The sequence below is a fragment of the Pongo pygmaeus genome, chromosome 5 (assembly GCF_028885625.2).
Source record: "Pongo pygmaeus isolate AG05252 chromosome 5, NHGRI_mPonPyg2-v2.0_pri, whole genome shotgun sequence".
In the NCBI taxonomy this organism is placed as follows: Eukaryota; Metazoa; Chordata; class Mammalia; order Primates; family Hominidae; genus Pongo; species Pongo pygmaeus.
In genome coordinates, this window is record NC_072378.2 from 150,081,925 (window position 1) to 150,089,098 (window position 7,174).

The 7,174-nt window shown below is 42.4% G+C and overlaps 1 protein-coding gene across 2 annotated transcripts in view; it reads right to left on the reverse strand.

The window, feature by feature from the left end:
* The window catches only part of KATNA1 (katanin catalytic subunit A1), a 62,655-nt gene extending 55,830 nt beyond the window's left edge, over nucleotides 1-6,825 (reverse strand). Inside the window, exon 1 of one of the 2 annotated variants that reach the window (XM_054491981.2) lies at nucleotides 6,685-6,825. The gene's annotated coding sequence lies outside the window, so the exon portion shown is untranslated. Of the gene's footprint in view, nucleotides 1-6,250; nucleotides 6,393-6,684 lie in introns of those variants that run through there. The other variant, XM_054491980.2, reaches the window with a different exon arrangement.
* Nucleotides 6,826-7,174: the final 349 nt, after the last annotated feature.

Here is a 7,174-nt window from a genome sequence, read left to right on the forward strand (position 1 = left end):
GCCTCCCAAAGTGCTGGGATTACGGCGTGAGCCTACGTGCCCGGCCGAGAGACCTCTTTTATTTACCAGACTCAAAAGTGCAATGATACTAAGTATTGGCAAGGATTTGGGAAAAAGGAAACCTTTACATCAATTTGCAGGCATAAACTGGCATAGTCATTTTGGAGTGCAATCTGCCAGTACTTGGGGAAATTATGTATGCATGTATATGTATATGTATATATACACACACATACACACATATATGTATATATATACACCCTGTGACCCAGCAATCCCACTCTTGTGTAAATCTTCCAGAGAAAGTCCCACACAGATCCATAAAGGAATTTGGTTTTGGACATTAATGACAGAAATCTTTGAGAAATCAAGTAGAGTCAATCTATTTATTCCCTGCTAGGGGAAATACGGTGGATACAGACCACAGGGTACCATGTAGCAGATGGAAGCAATGAATAAAATTTACATACAGCAACATGGATGGATCATCAAAATACAGGGTTGGCTGAAAAGGTCTCAGACATAGAACAAGATCTAAATCCCAATGCCATTTTATAAATTAAAAATACATATGCTATATAAAATACTCATTTTTAAAGGATGCATACATATCCAAGAAAGTACCTTAAATATATTAGAGAGTCTATGGAAGGTGAGGAGGAAAATATGTGAGTGGAGAAATTGCTTATGAAACATAGGAGAGAAACAAAAAATAAATAAAACAAAAGAAGGGCCTTATATCCATGGATAATCATAGGGAGCCTCTAAGATGGCACTCAATGACTTTGCCTCTTGGTATCCATACCCTTATATAATTACTACCCCTTGAATGTGTGCTTGTAACAAATAACATAATACCATTTCTGAGATTAGACTATGACTTGCATCTTGCTTGCTGTCTCTTGCTGGCCCCACTCAAACGGAATACCAGCTCCACGCAGTGAGCTGCCTGGGCAGAGGCTCACACGGCAAAGAGCTGAGGCAGGATCCAGGCCAACAACCAGTGAGGAACTGAGGCCCTCAGTCCACCAGCCCCTGAGGAACTGAATTCTGCCAACAACCATGTGAGTGAGATCAGAAGTGACTCTTTCCTCACTAGAGCCTTGAGATGACTACAGGCCTGGCCAATACCTGATCACAGCTCTGAGAAACACCCTGAATCTAAGGCATCCAGCTAAGTCATGCCCAAATTCCTGACCCAGTGAAACAGTCAGAGAGATAATAAATGTCTGTTGTTTTAAGTCACCAAGTTTTGGGATAATCTGTTATGAAGCAATATAGCTATGAACTAAGGTCTATGAGTAACTCAAGACTGGGCATCCGAGCTCCAAAAGAAAGGAATAAAATCCTATCACCTAAATCTTGCCTCCCTGGATTCATGACCACTGATCATATTCTATCTTAATAAAAGCCTAAAGGCCAAGGACCATATCTCTCTGTTATTTACTGATATATCTCTAGCACCTAGAATCATGTCCTCAAATGTAGATCTCAATCAATCTTCGAATGACTGAATACTGCCTAGTTGTTGTCCTTTTTTTTTTTTTGAGACAGGGTCTCACTCTGTAGCCCAGGCTGGAGTGCAGTGGTGCCATCACGGCTCACTGCAGCCTTAATCTTCTGGGCTCAACGGATCCTAAGTAGCTGGGACCACAGATGTGTACCACCACACCCAGCTAATTTTTTTTTTTTTGGTATGTTTTGTAGAGATGGGGATTTCACCATGTTGCCCAGGCTGGTCTTGAACTCCTGGGCTCAAGTGATCAGCCCACCTTAGCCTCCCAAAGTGCTAGGATTACAGGCATAAGCCACCATGCCTGGCCAGGTTTTTGTTGTAACTACCAAGAGTTCGTAACCTTGTCCAGTTCCTGACCCTCAGCATGGTCACATTCCTTGATCCTCAGCTCATCCCTTCCAAGCTGGGATTACAGCTTGATTCTTGTGTGATTACTTCTGCCCTGAAGCCATCCATGCCCTACAGAGACACCTAGCCTGGGCAACGGTGTTAGAAAAGCATAACTGGGGCCCGCTGCTAAAAGTATACAGTTGTTCTAGATGAGCTTGGATGTCAAAAGCCTTTCATGTCTTTTCCCTCTCTCCCTCTTTTCCTTAATAGTCTCCCTGGAGATCTTTCTTCCCATTTTCTCACTAAAAAAATCTAAAATAGTCAGGCATGGTGGTTCACGCCTGTAATCCTAGTACTTTGGGGTGCCAAGGTGGGAGGATCGCTTGAGCCCAGGAGTTCAAGACCAGCCTGGCCAACACAGTGAAACCCTGTCTCTACAAAAAATACAAAAAATTAGCTGGGCATGATAAGGCATGCTTGTAGTCCCAGCTAACAGGAGGTTGAGGTGGGAGGATCATCCGAGCCCAGGAGGTCAAAGCTGCAATGAGCTGTGATCATGCCACTGCACTCCAGCCTGGGTAAGAGAGTAAGGCTCTGTACCAAAAAAAAAAATAAATAAATAAAATAAAATAAAAATAAACTTAAATTAAGTTGTTACTTATATATAGGTAGTCCTCGTTTTTTTCTTGAGGGCCATGATTCAACGGCCCAAAACTCATACAAGTCCCTCCAAGCCTTCTTTAAAGGTTCCATGTTTTGAACTCTTTCTAGTCAGATAAAATTATTTAGAAGCCAATGAATTGATATTTTCTAACAAACATGAATGTAAAGTCTAATCCAAGGCCACATTAACAAATGACTTGAAAAATCCCTGATTATCAAAGAAACAATGTGTTTGCAGAAAATAGTATTAAAGCACTCTTAGTTCACTAAATGTTAGCCGAAAATAATTTTCCCCATTCCCTTATTACTCTCTAAGCCTAAAACATCCTTCTCAAATGAATGTCACAACTGTAAATTTATGAAATTATCCCAATTTTCAACAATATATCTTTATCATTGCTAAAATTCCACTGCAGGAAGCCTAGAAACTGGCTCTATTAAGCACAATATCTGGCAATATTTGAAGAATTGAATCCATTTGAAATAAAAAGCTGGCTGGGCGCAGTGGCTCACGCCTGTAATCCCAGCACTTTGGGAGGCCGAGGCAGGCGGATCACGAGGTCAGGAGGTCGAGACCATCCTGGCTAACACTGTGAAACCCCGTCTCCACTAAAAATACAAAAAATTAGCCGGGTGTGGTGACGGGCACCTGTAGTCCCAGCTACTCGGGATGCTGAGGCAGGAGAATGGCGTGAACCAGGAGGTGGAGCTTGCAGTGAGCCAAGCTCGCACCACTGCACTCCAGCCTGGGCGACAGAGCAAGACTCCGTCTCAAAAAACAAAAAACAAAAAAAAAAGAAAGAAAAAAAAGCTGACTGACACAGCTTAAGCACTATGAACTATAAACACAATCTATTGGTTCAACATTAATAGAACACTTATAAAGATGAGATTGCCCCAAAATTCAGGCTCTTGGTTACACAGATTATTAGAGAGAAGGATAACCATATGCTATGCCTGCTTTATTCACAGCAAGTTTTTCCTTTACATTATTCTAACAGAACCACGCTTTTGCTTACATGCCTTGAGAATTTATGAGTTAGCGAATGACTAAATTAACTTATTTAAAGTGAGCAAGATGCAATGTGAAATTTTAACTCGTGACAGAATCAAATTTTTTAAAATACTGAAATCGCAATTTTACAGCAAATTTTCTAGCAATATAGTATGTGATGCAGTGCTGTGTCTCCACAGAGAAAGTTTTTTTTTTTTTTTTTTCTCCTCTAGGATTAGGAAAAAGAAGTGATCACAGAGACTGAAAAAGAACAGGCAAAATATCAAAATATCTGAGTTCTAAGATTCTTATTCTCTCTCTAAACAACAAATACAGGGCCCTGCCTATTTCACACCTAAAGAGGATACCTTACCCACTTAATTTTTAAAGGACTCAGGCTGGGCTCCACTTATTTGCAGTTTTTTAACATAACATGCATGGGTCATTCATTCAAGAAATATTAAAGGAACATCAACTAAGTTGCAAGGAATTGCACTGAAGACAAAAATAAGACAGAATTAGACCTTGAAATCCTTGAAGTTTAATAGAAGAGATATCACCTTATTTATTCTAGGTGGGTTTTTTTTCTTTGCTTAGTAAGAGAAGACAAACATAGAATATTATTAAACACAGACTAAAAAATCAGCAGCAATGCTGGAAGCCGGAAAATGTTTTTAAAATACCTATCTGTAAAATTTACTTCCTAAAACAAAAAGATCACGAAACCCAATCATGCATCTTCCTGAAGGCATTTCAGTAAAGCAAGTGTATATGACTTCAAAAGTGGCCGTACATTGGTAAGCAATTTTCAGAATGTTCATCTCTGGGATATGAAAGAAACCACATGCTAATTTACAGTCAGCCACTGATTATTATGAATAAGCACAATAAATGAATGACCCATGACCAATTACAGCATGGCATACATTTTTCTTACCTTTATAACCATCATATGATAAATACTTAAGCACAAGAAAGTTACCACTATTTTTTAAAAACACCAAAAAGCAACCTGTTCAGAAAAAAAGTACATATAAAGTCCACTCTATTTATACAGTAAACTTTCAGTTTACCCTAAACAAACAAATCAGAGTATAATTATTAAAATGTAATTTAAAAGTCATATTCAAGCCCTAATGATAAACGCCACAAACAAAAGCTATTTAGCATGTTATCAACACTGACCATATTTATGTGATAATACTATCTTTTTTAAACAGTCAAGTGAGTAAAAAAATCCAAACTATTGTTAACAGAAATTCAACAATGTTGTTAATAGAGTGAATTCAACAAGATTCTCTAGTCCTCAATATTTGTCAGCATCTTGATACCAGTTTCAAAATGAGGTGGAGAATCCCTTGTGGACTACATAGCATGCCTATTACCTCTAAAAATGTAAACGCTTCTTGAATAACCAACGCTATAAAGAAGCTTTATATAGCTTTTCATAGTCAAGGAATGTGGAAAGTTGATCAGTACTGCGTGTTTTTTTTTTTTAAAGGTATTTACAGGCCACAAGTTGTTAATGTTAATACAAAACAAAGTTTTGCTCCTATTTCTTGGTATAAGAACAAAAACCGGCCGGGTGCAGTGGCTCACGCCTGTAATCCCAACACTTTGGGAGGCGGAGGCGGGCGGATCACAATGTCAGGAAATCGAGACCAGCCTGGCCAACATGGTGAAACCCCATCTCTACTAAATTAAAAAAAATTTGCCGGGCGTGGTGGAGTGGGGGAATCGCTTGAACCCGGGAGGCAGAGGTTGCAGTGAGCCGAGATCGCGCCACTGCACTTCAGCCTGGCGACAGAGCAAGACTCCGTCTCAAAAAAAAAAAAAAAAAAAAGAACAAAACCCAGCTCTTTTGGAAAAGAAAATAGGGCTTTATACTGAGACATTTAAGCCCGTAAAAACATTTCAAGAATCTGTCTTAATATCTACTAAGGTGACTATCACTGTGACTACGTGACAAAGATCTACTGCACCCATTCTAAAACATCGGGAATATTTTCAGCAATAACTAAAGGTCTAATTTCAAAGAGGAAGATGTAAATTAGTGCTTTCAAGAGAAAAGAGCATCACTGTGCTGTTGGAAGTTAGTAACTAATATAAAAGCGGCCCTTCGCGGTTATAACAGGAAACTATTTTTGATTAAATAAGAGATTATCCACTGTAAGGCACTTCAGGATCTACGTTGATCTCTAACTTTGTCATCACATTTGTATGAAACAACTGTTTCGAGGGAAAACTTTTCTAAAAGGTACCAACTCTAAACCAAAAGGCCCACAGGCCTTCCAGAGGAAGCCGTGCTCTAGAATAAATAAGAAATAACATCCCCAACAACATCACTCGCACCTAACAAATTTTAAGAAAAGAAGTTGCCTCCCAATGTCATGGCCATTGGGGTTTTTACCTCTGAGGGTTTCGGGGTCGGGGGCGTGAACGGGTTGGGGAGAGAACCAGTCGAAAAAGCGAAGGACTAAAAACTCTCGCTAACGACACAGATCAAAAAATGGGATCGACAGGAGCCCCCGGAAAGTCCCCCGCCGGGCAGGATTCCTCAGGTAGGGGGACTGTCACCTAAGCCAAGTTATCGGGGACAACAGCAAGGACCTAAGATCTCAGCTCAGGCACAGGCAGGCTCACGGAGGGTTGGGCGGCGGGTTCTCGCTGCGGGCCCCCCGAGTCCCTCACCAGCCCGGCCCTGGAAAATCGGGGGTCCCCAGAGCACCGCCAGATTGAAAACTCACCTGCGGCGGCCCAAGCTCCTCGGGAAACCGCCCAACGCCAGGCACAGGGGATTAGCCGAGTGGAGGTCCCGGCAGCGAGGAAGGCGGGCCTGACCCAGTCCAGCCCACCTTGCTCTCCGCTCACGGCCCCAGTACTGCCCAGTTCAATCGTCAACACCACCTGCCGGCGCGGCTCCTGCTCGCTAAGAATTTGAAGACAAACCCGCCAGGGTCACTTCCGGTGCCGGGGACTACCTCAGCGACTCCAGCGCACGCGGGGCGACGCCCCGGGAGCGAGGTCGCTGGGCGGGAGCGGCGGAAGAGGGTGTGGCCGGGCGCGGGGGCGCGCGTGCGCAGTCTGGCGCCGCCGCCTCCCAGCGGACGCGGCGGAGACCAGAGATAGTATAGACCTTGGTATAGGTGGTATTGTAGTACTACCTCGCGCGCCTCTGTACCTTGTTCAGGTGCTTGCTCACTTTCCCTCCCATTTGATTTTCACCACACACACACACACCGAGGTCAGGTGTCTATTTTAGAGGTGAATGTCCAGGATCAAGCAATTCGTTTATGACAAATCCTGTTTTAGAACCTAGTATTCAGAATTCCCCAGCTGGGCTCCGTGTCATGACATAACAATAGGGAGGAGGTAAACAAAGATTCTCGGACACACTGCTAGTGGGATTTTATTTTCTTGATTTGTTTATCACCGTTTTAATACGACGAGACAAGGAAAATGATATTTAATGACTTACAGATATGTACTGCACAGGGCTTCCTCCAGTCTCAATCTCCACCCTCTGCCATCACTTGAGGCAGAATAGGGCACTTATCACACATTCCTTTAAAAACGCAAGGTAATTGAGTTTCTAACATGAAAGCATCCCGACTGGGCACAGTGGCTCATCCCTGTAATCCCAGCACTTTGGGAGGCTGAGGCGGGAGAAT